The sequence below is a fragment of the Pinus tabuliformis genome, chromosome 6 (genome assembly GCF_031772625.1).
Source record: "Pinus tabuliformis cultivar Carrire ecotype Pingquan chromosome 6, CPIR1, whole genome shotgun sequence".
Lineage (NCBI taxonomy): Eukaryota > Viridiplantae > Streptophyta > Pinopsida > Pinales > Pinaceae > Pinus > Pinus tabuliformis.
Window position 1 is genome coordinate 1,299,273,126 of NC_142292.1, and position 21,933 is coordinate 1,299,295,058.

The 21,933-nt window shown below is 39.4% G+C and overlaps 1 pseudogene; it reads right to left on the reverse strand.

Moving 5' to 3' along the window:
* Positions 1 to 324: 324 nt before the first annotated feature.
* On the reverse strand, positions 325 to 21,468 carry LOC149263381 (putative sucrose-phosphate synthase 1; annotated as a pseudogene).
* Between the last annotated feature and the right edge of the window lie 465 nt (positions 21,469 to 21,933).

A 21,933-nucleotide genomic window follows, 5' to 3' on the forward strand; every position in this document is an offset into this window, starting at 1 on the left:
ATAATCTCTTGGATGATAATATATTTTCTACTAATAAAGGGTTCTCCAAAAGCATCATAGTAATCCACTACAAACACAAATAAACACTTTCTTCTCCTAAGAAGTAGTTTCCCTGAATAACCTAAGATATTAATGTGATCTATACTTTGTTTTCTGATGAATTCACGTCATTTGTCTCCTGCAATTTAGATTGATTGTCCTTAATCTTCTCTATGATCATCCTAATGTGTTCAAAAATACCTCCCACGTTCTCTCCATTTTGAAGAAGTTTATCAAGATCAAAGGGGCTATTAAGTGAACTAGAGTGATAAGGCCTATCTGCATCTAATGAGAGACAAAGAGTTGTATTAGGGGCATCCTTGATGAACCATTGTCTGATTCAAAATCTATATTTTCATTTTTGTCATTTTCAATATGCCATTGTGGGTGTCTCATTCTACTTGATCTTTGACAAATATATTTTGCAATGTTGTGGCCAAGAATAGAGATGAATGTTTTGCAGACTATTTTCCCTACATTCAACCCAGAGGTTCTTATCAGCTACTAGTCTATACAAAGCAGTTGCAATCTCCTTGTCATTATGGGGATCTACCAATAGACCATTATTCAATGTCTGCACAACAATAAACCAATTTAAGTGATCAATCATATGTTATATCCAATCAAACTTTTAGATTAGATAGCAAAATTTTCCATATACCCGTTGAATGTCTACAGGTCCTCCATTCTTTGTGGAAACCATAGGTAATCCATTTTAAAATGCTTGCATTAAAATAAATTGGAAGCATTACATGTGTTATTCTTTCTACACAACCAGAAATGCTTTAGATCAAATTGCTAGTATGAAATTATCGAAGGTTTCTTCTAAAGTTATTTGTGAAATTTGGAGAACATAACCTTGAAAACACTACCAAAACCAAGACATTGTATTGCTTCCTTATGACAGAAGAATTCCTTGAAAAATGGAATGCACTTCACTATTTTGTAACTGAATGCTTCTCTCTGAAATGCTCCATAACTAAACAGAGATAATAATAAAAAAAATGTACTTTGATGCAAATATTGTTCTTTTCTGGATACATACATATACATAAATACATACACACACAGATAAAAAAAAATTGAAATTTGAAACACTACTCAGAAGCAAATATACCAGTCATAGAAGCAACCTTTCATATATTATGCCTCTAAATGAAAATTATATATATATATATATATATATATATATATTGTTGGCATTATGGCACAGATATGGCGCTATGGTACAGGTGTTGTCCTTGATGGCAACTCACATTGTTATAGACATTTTTGTGCCTTACAGCATTGAGCATGAAATGTCCATAATCTAAGGGATCCAAAGTCCCTAAACATGTTGTTCCTACCCCTATAGGAACAAGGCTAACAAACCACAGCAATTCACAGAAGTTCTCCACCTGAAACTGCTCAAAAACAAGTCAATTCAGGATCATGTCAACTGCTCCACTGACCATCTGCGCTGAATGTCAATGGCTACACTGGCTACCTGCGCTGAATGTCAACTCCAACACTGGCTACCTACGCTGAGCGAGATTGGACATGTGGCAGGCTCATTCCTCAAGGTGTCAAAGCCCAGGAAGCTTCCAAAATGACACTTGCCTCAGGGAATTCGACTGGTGATGAGTAAGAGGTTCCAAATCTCCAAGTGGAAGCAAGAACCTCCAAGTGGACTCAAGAACTAACAGAGGGAGAGGACACTAGTCAGATCTCAAGCTGACTCATCCTCTCTCCAAACATCTATATATGGATCTCTCCTCCATGAGATCCAGAGGCTGGAATTTTGTTATTGCAAAGAATTGCTGTTGGTTTGAGACTGGAATCATTGGGTGCTTAATGCTTTGAAGGGAGGTGAAGATAGGAATTCCATTCTGCTGGGAAGGAGATGCTGGATTGGAGCCCTCTGGGTTGTATCTCTTCCTGAACCTTGTTATTTATCAATAAAGCTATCTTGGTTTTCTCCTATATACTGATGTATCTTTGATGTATGATTGCATTAGTGTATTTGGTTTATTTCTAATCCTGAATCAATTATGAATATGAATATATGTCTTTGTGTAGTGTTCTTCTCTTGTCTCAAGTAGCTGTTCTCTTGTCGCAAGTAGCTGTTCTCTTGTGATCTTGCAGAGACCTGTTGAAGCTGGGCGAGCGAGAAGGCAAGTAGCTGTGAACACCCAAAGAGAAGAGGATATGGATCGAGGGACAAACGGAAGACACCGGTTAGTCCATCTATCTCTCTTCACTCTAAATTCATAAAGGAAGAATACTAGAATAGTTGTCTCTGTTTGTTGCTAAGGCACTGTCACACCTTAGGTGGATAGGATCGTCCTGCATAGGCATTTTTCCCCACAACAAATTGGCGACTCCGCTGGGGATTTCTGTTTTAGTCATTTTATTTGTGTTTACATCATTGTTTGTTTCATAGACTCAACAGCAACGATCGAACTGCTTCTGCAAAGTAGACAGTTGCTGCCTTGATCCTTCACTGGATTTTGTCTATGATCTGAACAATGGACTCACAAATGATTTGATGATCCTTTGTGATAGATCTTAGTACCCTCTCAAAGCATCCCTTTGATTATACCTTGCTTGTGTTTCTGATTTGGCCTGAAACCGTTGATTATTGAGCAATCTGTGACCCAGAACCCAGTGAGAAACGAGAGTTTCTCCTTCAGCGCGACTGCTGTGAAGGCATTCTGCATTTCAACGCAGGTCTCGTGAAGGCTACCTGCGCTGAATGTCAAAACCACAGTGTTGAGGTTGCGCTGAACCAGTTTGGCCTTGTGCAGCTGGGGTTCTCTGCTCTCTGTTGCCCTGTTTTGATCTCTGTTTTTTGCAGCCTGTAACCAGCATAGGTACCAGTCTGATAACTCCTTTTCTCTGCTTAAATTCCACCTCCTTTTGTACAAAAAGACTGTGAGTGTTTTTATGTGTTTTTGGCGTCATTTACAGTTTTCCTTTGCATGAGTGAAATAATCATCCTGTAGCCCTTGATTCAGATCTGATTGATTGTGATCTTAGGAGAGAGTTCATTGGCTGTTTACAGTTGATTATACATTTGCTTTTGCTTATTGGTTTGAGTTTGTCTCTTTTAAGTGTCGAAACAAGCTGTTTATTTCGAAAGTCGCAAATTGTTGTAATCTCTTCTACCCTTGTTGATTTCGAAAAAGTGAACTTGTTTGTATCTGTCATTTAAAAGCAAATTCAAAGTTGTACAAAAAGCTTTCTTTGTAGGCATCAATACTAAGAAAGCGGAAAACAAACACCTGCATTGTGCATTTGCATTTTGATAAGTTTGCATGCTTGATTTAGGAACAGTGCATTAGAGTGTGTTGATTGCTCTTTGAGAAAAGATGGTGTCTTTCTTTTCCCTTAGTAGCTAGGATTTTCAAAGTTGAAAGATATAAAGCTTGCTTATCATCTTAGACTGCATTTAGGAATTGTACCATACATCTCGTGGTGATCCAGAAAGGCAAACTTCTAAAAAGATCAACTTGAAATACACTGAATGAACTTAACAACGCTTTGCAATATAACGCACAACATAGAGGTCTAGGCTAGAGACGTGTTCCGGCGTCGTTAAGCCTAGTGACTGTCGATCTCGTGGAAGGTGGGTGATTCCTCTTGAGGGACGATAGCGCTAGTACGGATTGTGCTCCCACGTACCGTCGCATATATATTGGGAGACCCCTATAGGAATATAACCTTTATCCTTAGGAAGCCGTGTCGGCCGCCCTACTGATCGCAATGCACTGAACACAGCATTCAGGAAGATCGACCGCCCGTACCTTAAAAAGTATTCTGCGGTTTTGCGAAAAGTTTGGCACACCCTCTACCTAGAACTCCAGAGCAGTTCCTTTTGGCCTTTTTCAGACTCTATAATGGAAAAAGTCCATCCAAGCATTTGTCACTTCGGGCTCGTTAAAACATCGAAGGAGACTAGAGTCATCTTTAGCTTTTTCTCGACTCTTTAAAATTGAAAAAGCAAGTTGTGTCTAAGCATCGTTAAAATTTATTTTAAACGGAATAATCATCACCATTCCCTCATTGGTCTTCGAAGTTAGTCTCTTTTCATCGCAGGTTCTTGTAGAATTGCTAGGAAATCTTTTGGATAGACTAAATATGTCTGAACAACCGTCGACATCCAGGACTGTGTCATCCGACACAGCAGCGGCAAAGCCTCCTGCTGCTACTCCAACGATGTTCGCTGGTATACCATCTGTCCCGGCAAATTGTCAACAACAAGCTGGAGTCCAATCAGAGACTGTTTCGACGACATGGTTAGTTCCTATTTCTTCATCCGGATTATCATCTGGTATTTCTTATGTTGAAACTCAACAAATTGATCCAATGTGTCTTCAAAGGCCAATCTACCCTTTAAGTACTGGATTACCACCATATGGAGGGCAATATGCCTTTTCATTGTTCCCCCCGGAGAACAACCATATGGGAGTTTACAACAAAGTTCAGGTCAAACTGGAATTACATCCAGCGGATGGGTACCGATACTGCCTCAGCAACCAAGGGTTGCATATTCAATGCAACCAGTCCACCCTGTGTCGAATGTTGCCACTATACCTGGTATGGTGATTGCGTCGCAAGTACAAGCGCTACCTGTTGTATGTCAACCCCAAGTTTCTCAGGTTGCCATACAACAGCCTCTTGTCTCGACAACTCAATCACAACCTCCGGTTAGTGCCTCCTTATCTGGAGCGACTCAGGCTCAAACAAGTACTATGACTCCTCATCTTGGTCAATCATCCAGTATTGGACAACAGCAAATGGTCCAACAACCAGAGTTGGTTCAAACTCATCAACCCCCATTCCAGCAATCATATCGAGGACCTGAGCAACAAGTCTTTGTAAGTAATGGGCAATCGCATTTACAAAGCGATTACCAACAACCATATTATAATGGTTATGCCCATCAACCTTGTCAAAGTTGCCAGCATCAAATACATTATGCTGGTATGCAAAGACCCACTGCTCAGGCGATTCCATCTTATCCTGGGTATGCTTCGCCTAACCTGAATCAACAGTTGCCCTTTGTAGCAACTCTAGAATTACCAGATCTAAACCGGCTTACGAATGATCCAATTGCTTATGCCCCTTGGTGGCCAGCGATTCCACATAAACTTCCGTCAGATATTCCTAAATTTAATGGAAATCCGGGTGAAGATCCGTCGAATCATGTGATGACCTTTCATCTGTGGTGTTCATGAAACACCCTAAACGATGATTCGATTAGGCTTCACCTTTTTTAGAGGACGTTAACTGGTCCAGCGGCAAAATGGTATATTGAATTGCCTAGAGCTTCGTTCGACAACTTCAGTACCTTAGCCACAACTTTCTTAACCCATTTTCAATTACCGATAAGGTATGAAACGGGAATGGAACTCCTAACCAACTTCAAACAGACAACGGCCACTCACATATCTGATCATATACATGAGTGGCGACGTCGTCGTAGGATGGTAAAAACGTACGTTCCTGATATCAAGTCGTAACGGAAGAGCAAGTCATCGCTTGTGCGCAATATCTGGACTTGGTCTATACTCAGTCTGGCACGCTCTACGACAAAATACCTGACGCCCCTAGACCGGAATTCTCAATTCCTCCTCCTCCTAAATCAAACAATGACTCTCATGCCATCGATGGCATGATTGGCGCGACAGACACGAAATCGACAAAGGCTACATCAAAGAAGGCCTGTAAGATTTCCAGTCAAAATGCAAATGAGGAACTTCTTGCCTCGGAAGTAAATGTCGTGCCGACCGACAAGGGCAAACAACTGAAGCAACCAGGGGGCAAGAAGAAAAAGAAAGGGAGAAAAAGGAAACCCCCTGCGGGGTGTCATATATGCGATGAGGATCACTGGACCTCAGAATGTCCATACAAAGCTGAGCTTAAGAAATTCTTTAAGAGTTCGAAAACCTCAGCAGTGTTGACTGATCCGTTTCCAAACCCGGGAACCAAACTGGTTGCTAATCAAAATTCTTCCCGATCCCAAGTGCTTATGTTGTCTATCTCAAAGCAGCAAAATGATGCTTTGGCAAGGAATAAAGATTACGGGAATCCACAGGTGTCGAATAACAAGGCTAATGAACAACCTAGTAGTTCGACAACAACTTTGACCAAAGTTGTGCCACCCATCATTCCTGAACAAATGATAAAGTCGCCAAAGGGAGTAGTGCACAAATCGACATTTAATCCTCGTGCAAAAATAGCACAGAATTATAATATAATAGAGGACCTGGCCCAATCGCCGTCCGCTATGTCGACACTTGAGGCACCGTAAAATTGCCTCTCCCAAGAGAAAGCTTTATTATCAGCAATAGGTTGGATTGACCCAATGGATTCCAATATTGTGGCCTTTAATCATAAAGGATATGACCCTCAGTTACCAGCTCAACTAGCTTTCCTTATTCAAGTGAAAGCCCTCAACAAAATTGTTCATCGAACAATTATTGATGAGGGGGCATCTACATGTATTATGTCGATGAGTTGCTGGAAAACTTTAGGATCTCCAACCTTGTCGCGGTCTGCGACGACGTTAAAAGCATTCGACGGAAGGACATATACCCCATATGGTATCCTAAATAACTTGAAAGTTGAACTAGGAGGGAAAACAGTAGAAATAGATGTTGAAGTCATAGATGGGAATCTTGATTACAACATCCTACTAGGAAGACCATGGATATATGCCATGGCAGCTGTTGTATCGACCTATTTCAGAAAGATTGCATTTCCCTTTCAAGGAAGGATTACAATCGTCGATCAGCAAAACTTCCTCCCCAATGGTTCTCAAGTTACTGGAAGCATTCCAATGATCCATGGAAGCAATCATTCGCTCCAAAATATCGGAGTAGGTCTCCTAAAAGACCCTGCCTTAATGGGTACTTTTGCCCTACCGCCTCCGAGTAATCTGGCGGAAGTGGCCACAGTGGAATATGAAACCTTCTATATCTAATGGATTTGGACTCCGAGGACGGTTCTTATCTCGTGTCAACCTCGTTAAAAAATGAAACAAGGAGTCATGAGGATAGTTCTTTTACTGTGTCAACCTCATTAAAAAATGAAACAAATCCCCTTTTCAAATCTCAAAGGTAAACCTTCATTCCAACCACCGAGTTGAATGCAATGAAGCTTGGGGGGGGGCATGCACCTCGATTTGCGTTATTATGCTGGGGGCATGCAAGCTTATCATCGAGCAGTTTTAGCACATAGTTCATGCTCGTTAAAAAATAAACATAAGATTGAGCAGTTTTAGCACATAGTTCATGCTCGTTAAAAAATAAACATAAGATCGAGCAAGTGTTTCGACCCGTGTTTAAGCTCGTTAAAAAATGAACTACCCGGTAAATAACCACTGCGAATGTAAATTATCAGCCATTAAAGCCTTGGTCGTGTTTGCACCATCACCTCCACTTTTAATTTGGCCGATCATTCACCTCCATTTGATTGTTTACCCATTTTGAGGAACAGCTGCGAAGAGTGATCTCACTTAGCCATCCTTGTGACACTGCCGTGATTGGAAAATTCCAACCGTTACCTGGAATCAACTGCTACCCGTTTTATCACTCGTTCCTCAAAAGACGAGTCTTCTTTAAGCTCTTTTCATCTGACTCGTAAAATATGAAAAGATTGCCGAGTTTTGGCCTTCCAGCTCGTTAAAGCGATCGGAAGTGCTATCCCTCCTCTAGATTTTAATCTTTTTGGACCTGAGGGACTATAGCACAAAAAGATCGAGCGCTTGTTTTGTTCGGCTCGTTAAAACTATCGAAAACTCATCCCTTTTGTATTGTTTTATACTTTTTCGGACTTAAGGGATTAGATGACGAAAAAGGAACTTTGGAGTTATCTTTACGTACTTTTTCAGACTCTCTAAAAATGAAAAGGGACCGAGTTGTCTTTGTCGTTAGACTCGTTAAAATCATTAAATAGCGACAAACTTGTCTTTAGACGAGAACGAGTTTCACTATCGCTAGGCTCGTTAAAACATAACGATGGGCTTGCCCGAAGGGCAGGTTATAGAACAAGCATATGTTATCCTCCTCAAGCTTGACAAAAATAAAGAGGTATTGGTCAGCAATGACTGGGGAAAAATTGGGAGAAACTAAAGAAAACTTTGATGGTAGCAAGTCGCTCTTGAACATGACACTTTTCCTCCGTACCACAATCGGGTTGGGTTGTTTCATTCACCAGTCACATCACCATGGTCTCGCCATACCATCCATAATTGGGGTAATGCTACCGATCCATCGCATCAGTGTCGCCATATGTTCAAGAGAAGTCGTTCAAAAAGAGTCAACCGAGTCCCATCCACTGCCATACATTATCCTTCATCCATTCATGACCGCCACCCTGAATCATATGTCACAGATCGTTTTCACCTCCATCAAAATCATTAGCTCCATTCCGTGTCACTGATGTGGGATTCATTAAGGCCCTCCTTTGACAGATCGCTTCTTGTCGACATCAGCTCATTATCCAAGAAGTTGATCTAGGAACAACCCCTTCAGTACTTTAAAGCTTGCATGCCTCAATGGCAAGTTTCTCACTTCCGGCGACAGGTATACATCAATGACCTTCGACCAGAAGATTTTGCGTGGTGTTCGACGAAAAGTCCTTTATTCACACCACATGAATTGTACTGCAGTACCTTGAGGGTCATTATCATTATCGGTGATTCCTCTCGCGCTTGTTAACGGTTTACATCATTGACCGGTAATCAAGCGATGTCTTTCCATGTTCGACTTCAGAACAATTCTCACATGGATCGACTTGTACTTAGAGTGAAGATCGAACGAGTTTGAAGACCCCGGATCTAGTTTCATCCATCCAGGCTGCGATATATATTCAGGAAAGACAAAGACATTTGACATGTACATCATTGCAGCAGACGATCATCCTACTCAAAGGATGATAATTTCATCAAAATTATCAGTCTTCCATCAGACGATTGTCTGTTCTATGTACAGAAAATGATTTTATAAAGCTGAGCATGGGAATGCCCGCCTCAGCTAGATCATGAAAGCAGTATGAAAAATAATGTATTGTATTGTATCTTATTACAGGTCTCCTCCCAGCAATTGGATGAACTTCGGACCCTCCTGGATAAAGCATTTCACCCGATAAATGGCCTCATACTTTAGGGGGCAACTGTTATAGACATTTTTGTGCCTTACAGCATTGAGCATGAAATTTCCATAATCTAAGGGATCCAAAGTCCCTAAACATGTTGTTCCTGCCCCTAGAGGAACAAGGCTAACAAACCACAGCAATTCACAGAAGTTCTCCACCTGAAACTGCTCAAAAACAAGTCAATTCAGGATCATGTCAACTGCTCCACTGACCATCTGCGCTGAATGTCAATGGCTACACTGGCTACCTGCGCTGAATGTCAACTCCAACACTGGCTACCTACGCTGAGCGAGATTGGACATGTGGCAGGCTCATTCCTCAAGGTGTCAAAGCCCAGGAAGCTTCCAAAATGACACTTGCCTCAGGGAATTCGACTGGTGATGAGTAAGAGGTTCCAAATCTCCAAGTGGAAGCAAGAACCTCCAAGTGGACTCAAGAACTAACAGAGGGAGAGGACACTAGTCAGATCTCAAGCTGACTCATCCTCTCTCCAAACATCTATATATGGATCTCTCCTCCATGAGATCCAGAGGCTAGAATTTTATTATTGCAAAGAATTGTTGTTGGTTTGAGACTGGAATCATTGGGTGCTTAATGCTTTGAAGGGAGGTGAAGATAGGAATTCCATTCTGTTGGGAAGGAGATGCTGGATTGGAGCCCTCTGGGTTGTATCTCTTCCTGAACCTTGTTATTTATCAATAAAGCTATCTTGGTTTTCTCCTATATACTGATGTATCTTTGATGTATGATTGCATTAGTGTATTTGGTTTATTTCTAATCCTAAATCAATTATGAATATGAATATATGTCTTTGTATAGTGTTCTTCTCTTGTCTCAAGTAGCTGTTCTCTTGTCGCAAGTAGCTGTTCTCTTGTGATCTTGCAGAGACCTATTGAAGCTGGGCGAGCGAGAAGGCAAGTAGCTGTGAACACCCAAAGAGAAGAGGATCTGGATCGAGGGACAAACAGAAGACACTGGTTAGTCCATCTATCTCTCTTCACTCTAAATTCATAAAGGAAGAATACTAGAATAGCTGTCTCTGTTTGTTGCTAAGGCACTGTCACACCTTAGGTGGATAGGATCGTCCTGCATAGGCATTTTTCCCCACAACACACATTGCTGACAGATCACAGTTCAGGCTCTCAGAATGAAGGAAATCATATATATGGGGGTTCACCTTGACTAATCCACGTATACATGCGTGTTCAACGTTCCAAAGTCGCATATGCGTATACACGCACTTTCACGCAAGGGAAAGTGCGTACATCAGGATTTTTGGTCCATGGTATTTAGTCCTTGGTATTTGAACCTATGGTTTTGGACCATGGTATCTCGTCAAGTGTGTTGATCCCAAGTATTGGGTCCATGGTATTGATTTATTATGGTTTTGGACCTTGGTATTGAGAAAGGCCTAGGACTATAAAAGAGGAAGGAGATCATTAGGCAAGGTCATCATCTGAATTATTGAATATCTGAAAAGTGCTAGATCTGGAATACTGGTGATTGGGTTATGGTGCAGATCTGGATCTGAATGAAGGAGGAACCTGAGCGCAAGGAGAAGGATAAGTTCTATTGATGGGTCAAAATCTTAAGGCTTGAATTATAGTATCTTTGTATGATTTTGATCTGTTATATGTGGCGCACGCTTGATCTATAAATCTGGTAATCTGGGTTAACTAATGTTTGAATGTTTGAAGGAGTGAATTATCCTTTATAGATCTGTACGCAGGTTCAATGAAGCGAAGGTGCATATACACGTTGTTTCTGTGAGTCAAAGAAGCGTATACGCAGGTTCATCTTGACACAGAAGCATATGCACACAGGTTTCTGGTTATTGAAGTAGCGTACATCTCTTGATTTATGCTTTAGCTGCTTTTGTTTATTACTGCAATGTTCTGGGGTCAGATTTGGTGTGTGGTTATTGTTACTGTGTTCTGGGTACAGTGGTCAGAGAAGTGTTTATTTGATTCAGTTTTGATTGGTGAAAAGGAGATTGTTTGATGCAGAAATTCTTGATGTTAGATTGATGTTATTCATGGATCCAGTCTGAAAATTAATGAAATGTGGTCCCTGGAAGGAAGAGAAGGTTGTAGCCTTCTGTAGGTAGAAGCCTGCGTACTAGTATCCCAACTAGTACAAGAACTAAGGGGGTTGTCGCTCCCTTCCAGGAAAAGCTAGAGAACGAGAGAGGGTTGTAGCTCTCTGCAGGTAGCAGCCTGCGTACTGGTAAAGACTGCACCAGTACGGAAACATTGTAAAAAGAAGTTTCTAATTAAAAGAAGATAGAGACGAATTGCAGCAAGGGGTTTTCACCCACATTGGGTTTCCTCCTTATATCTTGTGTTCTTGTGTGTGCTTGTCTTCTGCTCTGTTTCATTGTTTCTGGTACTGTCTATTTGATTCTGATACACAAATTAATGATCAACATCTGTAAGATAAATTAAATTATAAGTCTACTTTATATACGCAGGTTTCCTTATCTATAGTTGCGTATATACGCGGTTTTTACTAACTAAAGTAGCATATATGATCTGGGTTTGAAAAAGAAAATAATTGACTTGATAATATTGATTCACCCCCCCTCTCAGTATTGTTTCCAACAATTGGTATCAGAGCAGGTCCTTCAAAAGAAGCTTGATCGCTTGAAGGAAGATCTATCATCATGAGCAACTACGAGAGAGAAGCATCAATCAGACCACCAATTTTTGATGGGACTAACTTCGTCTATTGGAAGGTAAGAGTCACTGCATATCTTCAATCTCTTGGTACAGAAGTCTGGGATATCATAGATACAGGGTACACTTTTCCATCTGCAACTCCTATAGATACGGCTGGTAAGAAGCAATTTGAAACAAATGCCAAGGCTGTCAATACTCTATTAGGATGTCTGTCTCAATCAGAATTCCTCAAGGTTATGCAGTATAAAACCGCAAAATAAATATGGGACAAGATCGTTCTGAGCTATGAAGGAGATGAACAGGTAAAACGAGAAAAACTTCAAACCCTCAAAATTCAGTATGAAAATCTCAGGATGCACAATGATGAAAGTGTGGCTAACTATTTCCTACGTATAGATGAGATTGTTAATTGTATGAAAAACTTGGGTGAAGAAATAAAAGAGGTTGTTGTGGTTGAAAAGGTTCTAAGATCTTTGTCCTCTAAGTTTGAATCAAAAGTTTCTGCAATAGAAGAAAAATAGAATCTACAGAACCTTACTATGTCACAGCTACACAGAATTCTAACTGCCTACGAAATGAGGAAAGGAGGACCATCAGACAGGAGAGAAGTTGCATTCAAGGCTTTAGGCAAAGGAGATTACTATGAGTTAGGACATATGTCAGAAGAAGAGGAAGAATCAAATTTTGTCAAGAACCTTCAACGGGGTGTTGGAATATTCAGAGGTAAGTTACCTTTCAAATGCTTTTCTTGTGGAAGAGTCGGTCACTATGCTGCCAAGTGTCCTCATAAAGATAAGCTTGACAAAGGTAAGGAACCAGTTAGATGGAACAGAAAACAGAATGTAAATAAGAAAAGCTATTACACTCATGAAGACAGTGATGGACTTTCAAATAGTGATGAAGAAGAACAAGGTAATAATAATTATAAACTTTTAATGGCTTTTGAAGATGATGATTTACTGGATGCTATAAATGAAGAAGGTCTTTATGAAGAGATTTCTAGACTCAAAATATGTTTAGAAGAGAAGAATGTGATTATAGATACTCTACAAATCCAACTTGCTGAAAGGGAAAAACATCATGAAAAGTTAGAATGTGAAATTGTGGGACTTAGAAAAGAGATTGAGAAAACTAAAGCTCTTAATCTTAGATTTGTTAAAGGATCTGAAACTTTAGATGAGATTATCAAAGTGCAGCGTTCTCCACTAATCAAGACAGGACTGGGATATGATGAAGAAGCATCTCAAGCGTAGAAGCCATCCACCTCCAAAAGCTATCTTGATGCAACAAGGAGAAGTGAACAAATTGAAAATCGACAGCAAAGGCACAATGCTACTCACCAGGTAAATCAGGGACATTTTTCTTCAAGAATGAACAGAGATCACCAAGTAAATCAGGGGCAATCTACTTCAAGGGTAAACAGAAGCTACAACAGACCACAGGTAAATCATTCTCAATTTGCCTCAAGAATGGATGTAAATGAAAACTACAATCATTCGGTCCGCAGGGTTGATAATCGCAGGAATTTCTTCAATGGCCAATGTTTCTCTTGTCACAACTTTGGACACAAAGCAGCTGAGTGTGTTGCCTACAAAACTATCATGACTAGAGAAGCTCAAAAACAGAGGAGTATGACTGGGATCATGAAAAGGACCTACAATAACTTTTCTGCTCTTGAAAATGAAATAGAATGTTCTATTTGTAATAATTTTGGTCATGAAGATTCTGAATGCAGGAGTAGGTTTCAGCAGACAACTCGGAAGGAGCAAGCCTCAAATATCAAAACATGGAGAATGAAAGAACCACAACCAGAAAGATGTGGTATAGCTTTATATGCAGAAGGGCAGGAAAATCAATGGTACATCGACAGTGGATGTTCGAAACATATGACAGGTGATAAAGAGAAACTTCAGTCATATAGTGCCTTAGAGAAGGAGAAGAAGGTCTCTTTTGGAAATGACACCCCGGCACTCATAAAAGGTAAAGGTTCTGTTCTTTTAAAAGAAAAGGTCAAAGCAGGAAATGTTATGTATGTTGATGGCTTAAAGCATAATCTATTGAGTGTCAGCCAAATGTGTGATCAAGGAAATGAGGTGATATTTCGATCAAATGGGTGTATTGTTCATGAGCTTGATACAGGAGAAACAGTGATCAAAGGCATAAGGACTCCAAATAATCTATACATTCTCAAGGGAGGACAACAACAATGTTATCTAAGCAAGAATGATGAACACTGGTTATGGCACCGGAGATTGGGGCATCTGAGCTTCTCACAAATAAGGAAAGCATGCAAATACCAGGCAGTTCGTGGTCTTCCAGACATCAGAATTCCAGACAATACAATATGCAAATCATGTCAGTTTGGTAAGCAAACCAGAACTAACTTCCCTGAGAAAGAAGGATCAGCTAGTAGGCCACTTGAACTTGTCCATACTGATGTATGTGGTCCATCTAGGAAAAGGTCTCCTCGAGGAGAAGAATACTTTATATTATTCATTGACGACTTCTCCAGGATGTGTTGGATAGGACTTATGAAGCACAAAGATGAAGCCTTCGAAAAATTCAAATCTTTCAAAGCCTTGGTTGAAAATGAATCAGATCAAAAGATCAAATGCCTCAGGTCTGATAGAGGTGGGGAGTTTACCTCAAATGAATTTTTTGATTTCTGTGAAGAACATGGAATAAGAAGGGAATTCTCTACTGCAAGGACTCCTCAGCAAAATGGAGTAGTGGAAAGGATGAACAGAACGGTTCAACAAATGGCTCGTGCTATGATGGATGAGTCTGGAACTCCCGCAACTTTCTGGGGTGAAGCTGCATTTGCTGCCGTTGTTATTCTCAACAAGACAAACATCCGGGTGAACAACACGCAAACTCCTCATGAGCTCTGGTATGGTAAGACTCCTACGGTAAAACATTTCAAAATTTTTGGAAGCAAATGCTATATTAAAAAGACTGATGAAAATCTTGGCAAGTTTGAACCTAGAGCAGATGAAGGCATTCTTCTTGGATACTCTCCCCACAGCAAAGCATACAAGTGTTACAATAAAAGACTTGGAAGAATTGTTGACAGCATTGATGTAGTGATTGATGAAGAAGGAAACATTCCTAGGCAAGTAAATTCCGAAGATTTTGAAGATGATGAGGACCATCCTTCAACATCAAATCAGACTTATGATGAAGAAGAAGCTCAAGAGGCACCAGAAGAACAGATAAGAATAGAAGAGAAGACTCCTTCCAGATATGTACAAAAGCATCATCCCGAAACTCAAATTCTGGGGCAGAAAGAGGTAGGTATACAAACAAGAAGAACAATTGCAGAAGCTTCAAGCTATTTGGCATTGCTCTCCTCCACCGAACCACAAAATGTAAGAGAGGCATGCAAGGATGAATGCTGGGTCAAGGCAATGGATGAAGAACTTGAGCAGATTGAAAAGAATAACACTTGGGAGTTGGTTCCTAGACCAAAAGATAAGAATGTCATAGGGACAAAATGGATCTTCAAAAATAAGTTGAATGAAAATGGGGAAGTGATTAGAAACAAGGCCAGACTTGTTTGTAAAGGGTATGCTCAACAAGAAGGAATAGACTTTGAAGAAACTTTTGCTCCCGTTGCTAGACTTGAGGCCATCAGAATGTTCCTTGCTCTCTCTAGCTTTCAGAAGTTCAAAGTATTTCAAATGGATGTGAAATCAGCCTTTCTGAATGGAGACTTAGAAGAAGAAGTGTACATTGAGCAACCAGATGGTTTTATCCTTGGGAATGATCCAAATCTTGTATGCAGACTAAAAAAGGCTCTCTATGGGCTTAAACAAGCTCCAAGGGCTTGGTACTACCGTTTGGACAAATACCTTCATCAACAAGGTTTTTCAAAAGGATCAGCAGATAGCAATCTTTATATAAAAATTGAAAATGACAAATTGCTAAAACTTGTCGTGTATGTAGATGATATTATCTTTGGCAGCAATGAAGAAGCTATGAGTCAAAACTTTGCCTTGGTGATGCAGAAAGAATTCGAAATGTCATTACTTAGAGAGCTGACATATTTTCTTGGTCTACAAATCCAACAAAGTGAAGGCGGTATCTTTTTATCTCAAACCAAGTACCTCAAGCAGATCTTGAAGAAATATGGCATGGAAGATTCGAAACCAGTATGTACCCCTATGGTTACAGGATGCAGCCTCAGTGCAAATGATGAATCAGCAGCAGTGCATCAACCAACCTATAGATCCATGATTGGAAGTTTGCTTTATTTGACAGGTACCCGACCAGGCATCATGCATGCAGTGGGAATGGTTGGAAGGTTTCAGGCAAATCCAAAGGAAACTCATCTTAAGGCAGTAAAGAAAATTTTCAAGTATCTTCAAGGAACTCAAAACTATGGCCTATGGTATCCTAGAGATACAGATCTCACGCTTCATGCTTATACAGATGCAGATTGGGCTGGAAGCGTAGATGACAAAAAAAGCACAAGTGGTGGTGCATTCTTTATGGGGTCCAGATTAGTATCTTGGTTCAGCAAGAAACAGAGTTTGATTGCTTTATCTACAGCTGAAGCAGAATATGTGGTTGTTGCATCTTATTGCACACAACTCCTTTGGATGATGCAAACCTTGCAGGATTTTCAAATCACTTGTACTCCACCTGTATCCATCTTATGTGATAATACAAGTGCAATCAGCATTTCAAAGAATCCTGTCATGCATTCAAAGACCAAGCACATACCTATCAAATATCATTTTCTTCGGGAACAAGTGCTTGAACAAAAAGTCAAGTTGGAGTATGTTCCCTCTAAGGAACAAGTTGCTGATATACTCACCAAACCACTGCCCAGGGAAACATTTGAATACCTCAGACAGAAGCTGGGAGTAGTTGATGCATCATCCTGCTGTTGAAACCTGTCTGTTTCAGGGAAAAATGGTTGTACGCGAGTTTCATGAGGCGGATCCGTGTACATACGCCGATTTATGCAGGTACAGTCGCGTATATGGTGGTTTGAAGGAAATCAGTAGGGACAGACTCTGGTTGAAGAGAGTCTGATATGGGTCTGTCAGAGACCATCTGGCACAGGTTCAGGGGGAGCAGATAATCTTCTAATAATGCATTGTTGGCATTACCTTAGAAGCTCTTGGTTCAAGTACACAAGCTGTTTTTGGGTTCAGGTGGATCAGCTGCAGAAAGGAGAACAGAAGGAGAACATGGTTGCTGATCTGTACAGTGATTAACAGATGCTGCTGATAGTAGTTATTGGTGACTTGCATAGTCTTGATATTTCGTCTCTATGTCATGTATATCTTCTTTTTATCAAGGTCATGTAACGGCCTATTTTGGTTTCCCCACTATGCCTGGGATGAATGATGTAATAATACTTGGTTGTCATATGTAAATTTCTGATGTATCCCCACTTGGTTAGGTGGGTTATCCCCACTTGGTTGGGTGATGGATGTATGTATAAAGTCTTTTTGGTGATAGGAAGGTCTGTTATAATGTATAAGTCATGGTTCTTCTTGAAGAACATCTTCTTGCAGATATTGCCTACAGTCAGGGGGAGCATGGTCATCACAGCAGAGCAGAGATTTCAGCATGTACTCAGGGGGAGCATAGCCCTTTGCCCTTGATGACAAAGGGGGAGAATGACTTTGAGGATCTTGGGGTTGTCATCAAGTCCAAAGGGGGAGATTGTTGGCATTATGGCATAGATATGGCGCTACGGTACAGGTGTTGTCCTTGATGGCAACTCACATTACTGACAGATCACAGTTCAGGCTCTCAGAATGAAGGAAATCATATATACGCAGGTTCACCTTGACGAAGCCGCGTATACACGCGTGTTCAACGTTCCAAAGTCGCGTATGCATATACACGCACTTTCACGCAAGGGAAAGCGCGTACATGAGGGAGAACTTATTTTTGGTCCATGGTATTTAGTCCTTGGTATTTGAACCTATGGTTTTGGACCATGGTATCTCGTCAAGTGTGTTGATCCCAAGTATTGGGTCCATGGTATTGATTTGTTATGGTTTTGGACCTTGGTATTGAGAAAGGCCTAGGACTATAAAAGAGGAAGGAGATCATTAGGCAAGGTCATCATCTGAATTATTGAATATCTGATAAAGTGCTAGATCTGGAATACTGGTGATTGGGTTATGGTGCAGATCTGGATCTGAATGAAGGAGGAACCTGAGCGCAAGGAGAAGGATAAGTTCTATTGATGGGTCAAAATCTTAAGGCTTGAATTATAGTATCTTTGTATGATTTTGATCTGTTATATGTGGCGCACGCTTGATCTATAAATCTGATAATCTGGGTTAACTAATGTCTGAATGTTTGAAAGAGTGAATTATCCTTTATAGATCTGTACGCAGGTTCAGTGAAGCGAAGGTGCGTATACACGTTGTTTCTGTGAGTCAAAGAAGCGTATACGCAGGTTCATCTTGACACAGAAGCGTATGCACGCAGGTTTCTGGTTATTGAAGTAGCGTACATCTCTTGATTTATGCTTTAGCTGCTTCTGTTTATTGCTGCAGTGTTCTGGGGTCAGACTTGGTGTGTGGTTACTGTTACTGTGTTCTGGGTACAGCAGTCAGAGAAGTGTTTATTTGATTCAGTTTTGATTGGTGAAAAGGAGATTGTTTGATGCAGAAATTCTTGATGTTTGATTGATGTTATTCATGGATCCAGTCTGAAAATTAATGAAACGTGGTCCCTGGAAGGAAGAGAAGGTTGTAGCCTTCTGCAGGTAGAAGCCTGCGTACTAGTATCCCAGCTAGTACAAGAACTAAGGGGGTTGTAGCTCCCTTCCAGGAAAAGCTGGAGAATGAGAGAGGGTTGTAGCTCTCTGCAAGTAGTAGCCTGCGTACTGGTAAAGACTGCACCAGTACAGAAACATTGTAAAAAGAAGTTTCTAATTAAAAGAAGATAGAGACGAATTGCAGCAGGGGGTTTTCACCCACATTGGGTTTCCTCCTTATATCTTGTGTTCTTGTGTGTGATTGTCTTCTGCTCTGTTTCACTGTTTCTGGTACTGTCTATTTGATTCTGATACACAGATTAATGATCAACATCTGTAAGATAAATTAAATTATAAGTCTTCTTTATATACGTGGGTTTCCTTATCTATAGTTGCGTATATACGCGGTTTTTACTAACTGAAGTAGCGTATATGATCTGGGTTTGAAAAAGAAAATAATTGACTTGATAATACTGATTCACCCCCCCCTCTCAGTATTATTTCCAACATATATATATATATAGATATATATATATATATATATATATATATATATATATATATATATAGATATATATATATATATACATATACATATACATACATACTAACATATACAGACATACATACATACATACATGCATACATACATACATACATACATATACATACATACATACATACATACATACATACATATATATAGATATATATAGATATATATTCTTTTAAATATAAAAGACACGTGTGTTTCAAGTTTTGATGTCATGCCCATTCTGTTTAGTTTTGGAGCATTTCAAAGAGAAGGATTAAATTATGTCTTTATATGAATGAAACTAATATATACAAAATGCTTATATTCAAAATACTCCAAAACTAAACCAAATGGTCAAAATATCAAAACTTGATACATATGTATCTTCTGGATTTAAAAGAATATCATTTTTTTTCATTTGAAGGCATGATATATGAAAGGTTGCTTCTATGACAGGTATATTTACTTCTAAATAGTGTTGTATCCTTGAAAATTTTTCATCTTGAAGATCGTAATAAAAAACAAAGGTTGGTCAAGCTACCTCAATGAGATTCAAGCCAAAGGGTTCCACCCGGGTCGGATTGATGAAAACACCCTATACACACAAGCATCGTCATTTCAAAATTACACTGACAAATTTTTTTCTTTTTCTTTTTTCACCTACACCAACTGTAGTTCAAATTTTCTGTCAATTAGAAGTGCAATAATGGATATTTTATTTTATAGTTTGATAAGAAGTTTTATAAAACCTTAATCTTTGCCACAATCCTATATATATATATATATATATATATATATCATCATCATCATCATCATCATCAAATTTTGATTGTTTTTTATGTTTAGGATATGCCACCTCTCCATATAGATCATATTTGTTAATAAGCTTCAAGAAAGGGGTCAGCCATTGGCACTTGTTACAAGAATTTGTTCGATATCATCTTGACTTCCCATGATCAACATCTACAATTTTGAAATGGATAACTAAAATATTAGTTATCAACTTATCAAACAAGGACGAAACATACCTCTAAAGAAAAAACTAAATTTAGGAACCAAGAAAAGACATACCAAGTTTGCCAGCTTCCTCAATTTGATACATTCACCAAAATCCTTGACTAAAGTGGCCATGTTCTTCTTGGGATGAGGTCAAACAAGAGTCAAAATAATGGGCTTCGAAGGATTGTTCAGAAACCATGGGATCTAAAAATAAAAATTGTTACTATGCCCCTCGTATGTGGAATAAGGACTATAATTTTTCAAGTATGTGAAATCTTAAATGGTGAAAAGGAATTAAATTGTTCCATGTTGCTTACCTCACCCCATAAATCAGACTCGGGCAATTGAACAGATTCATTATCTGAATTCTCGTCTTGCACTACAACATTTTTGAAGTCCGTTCCATGAGGCATAACCTACAACAAAGCATATATATGTAAAACTCCACCACTTAAATGTCATGTACTTCTTTGACCTAAGAAGTCATGGAATAATTATCAAGGAAGAATAGGATTTCTACATTCGAGAATGAAACACACTACCTGCAAAGTTAAATAAGCAAATGGGTAAAGCCCAAGGTAACAAATTGACAAAAAAAATAATTTAATTTCAACGTGAGTGTGATTCTTTGCACTCTCTGTCACTCAAGGCATGTAACAACCATAACAATGGACACCATGTTTTGCTCGATGTCTGAGATTTCTATTCAATTCTGAATCAAAACCATCATGCATGCCCCATTGTTCTTCAATTTCTTGCCTTGTACTTGTGACCACAAGCTCAGTGGAATCAAGACACAATTCTTCAGCTTCAATCCTACACATGATCTTGTATGTTGCATTGATATCTTCCTTGGAATGCAATCCTTGTTTCAATAATTGTTCTAATTTATCTCAGCCTAGAGAATTACCTATCCAATTCATTGGAACATTCAAAGCACCCGAAAGAAGGCAAGCAACATCCCCTGCATCTGCATAGTGGCCATGGATTACATGAGGCCATACAGGTGTGCCTTCTCTAATCAGATCTCCCAATGCTTTGGAAATATTAAGAATATGACCCAGTGCTCCATCTACAAACTCTGGAATATATGGCCACAATAATTCTTTATGAATATACTTTTCTTTTCATCCACAAGGGATTCGAACTATGTATTCCCCTCCACTCTCTAGAATGTCTTCATCCTGATCAGAAGTGAACATTTTAGTTGTCTCTCCATAGCTAGAATCCACTTCAGGAGAATAGATCTGACGTGTTAGTAGGTCCACTCTATACACTTCTAGCATTTTTGCAAGTGCGTTTGCAAACTCTACAACATATTTCACGTGCATGAAAAATGAACACATGTTTCACTTGGTGGTAATCCAATTATACTCCTAGAGAAATAAGGTAATCAGGATTTGATCCCCTAAAATTCTAAATGTTTTTGTGAGCAAAGTTACCGCAACTATTCAGTGTTGTAGAAACAAATGAAGGCAAATACAAAAAATAGAAAGCTTTTGTAATAAATTTACATGTCCACCTGTATTGGAATCGCAACCAAGTTCCATATTCTCCCCTCAGACTAGGGAATGAAAACTAGCATATTAATCACAAACAGGAGAATCAACAAAGTAAATTTTGCTATGAGGATTTTCATATCTAACAATTATATTCTCAGTATGGAATATTGAACAAAGAAAAAGCAGAGAAAATTTACTGCAAAAGAACTATAACAAAAAAAATTCAAACCTCAAAGAAGCTCCTCTTCTCATTGTAAGTGTTGTTTTGCTACAATTACAACATATAATGATTTCATTTAATGTTCCCAT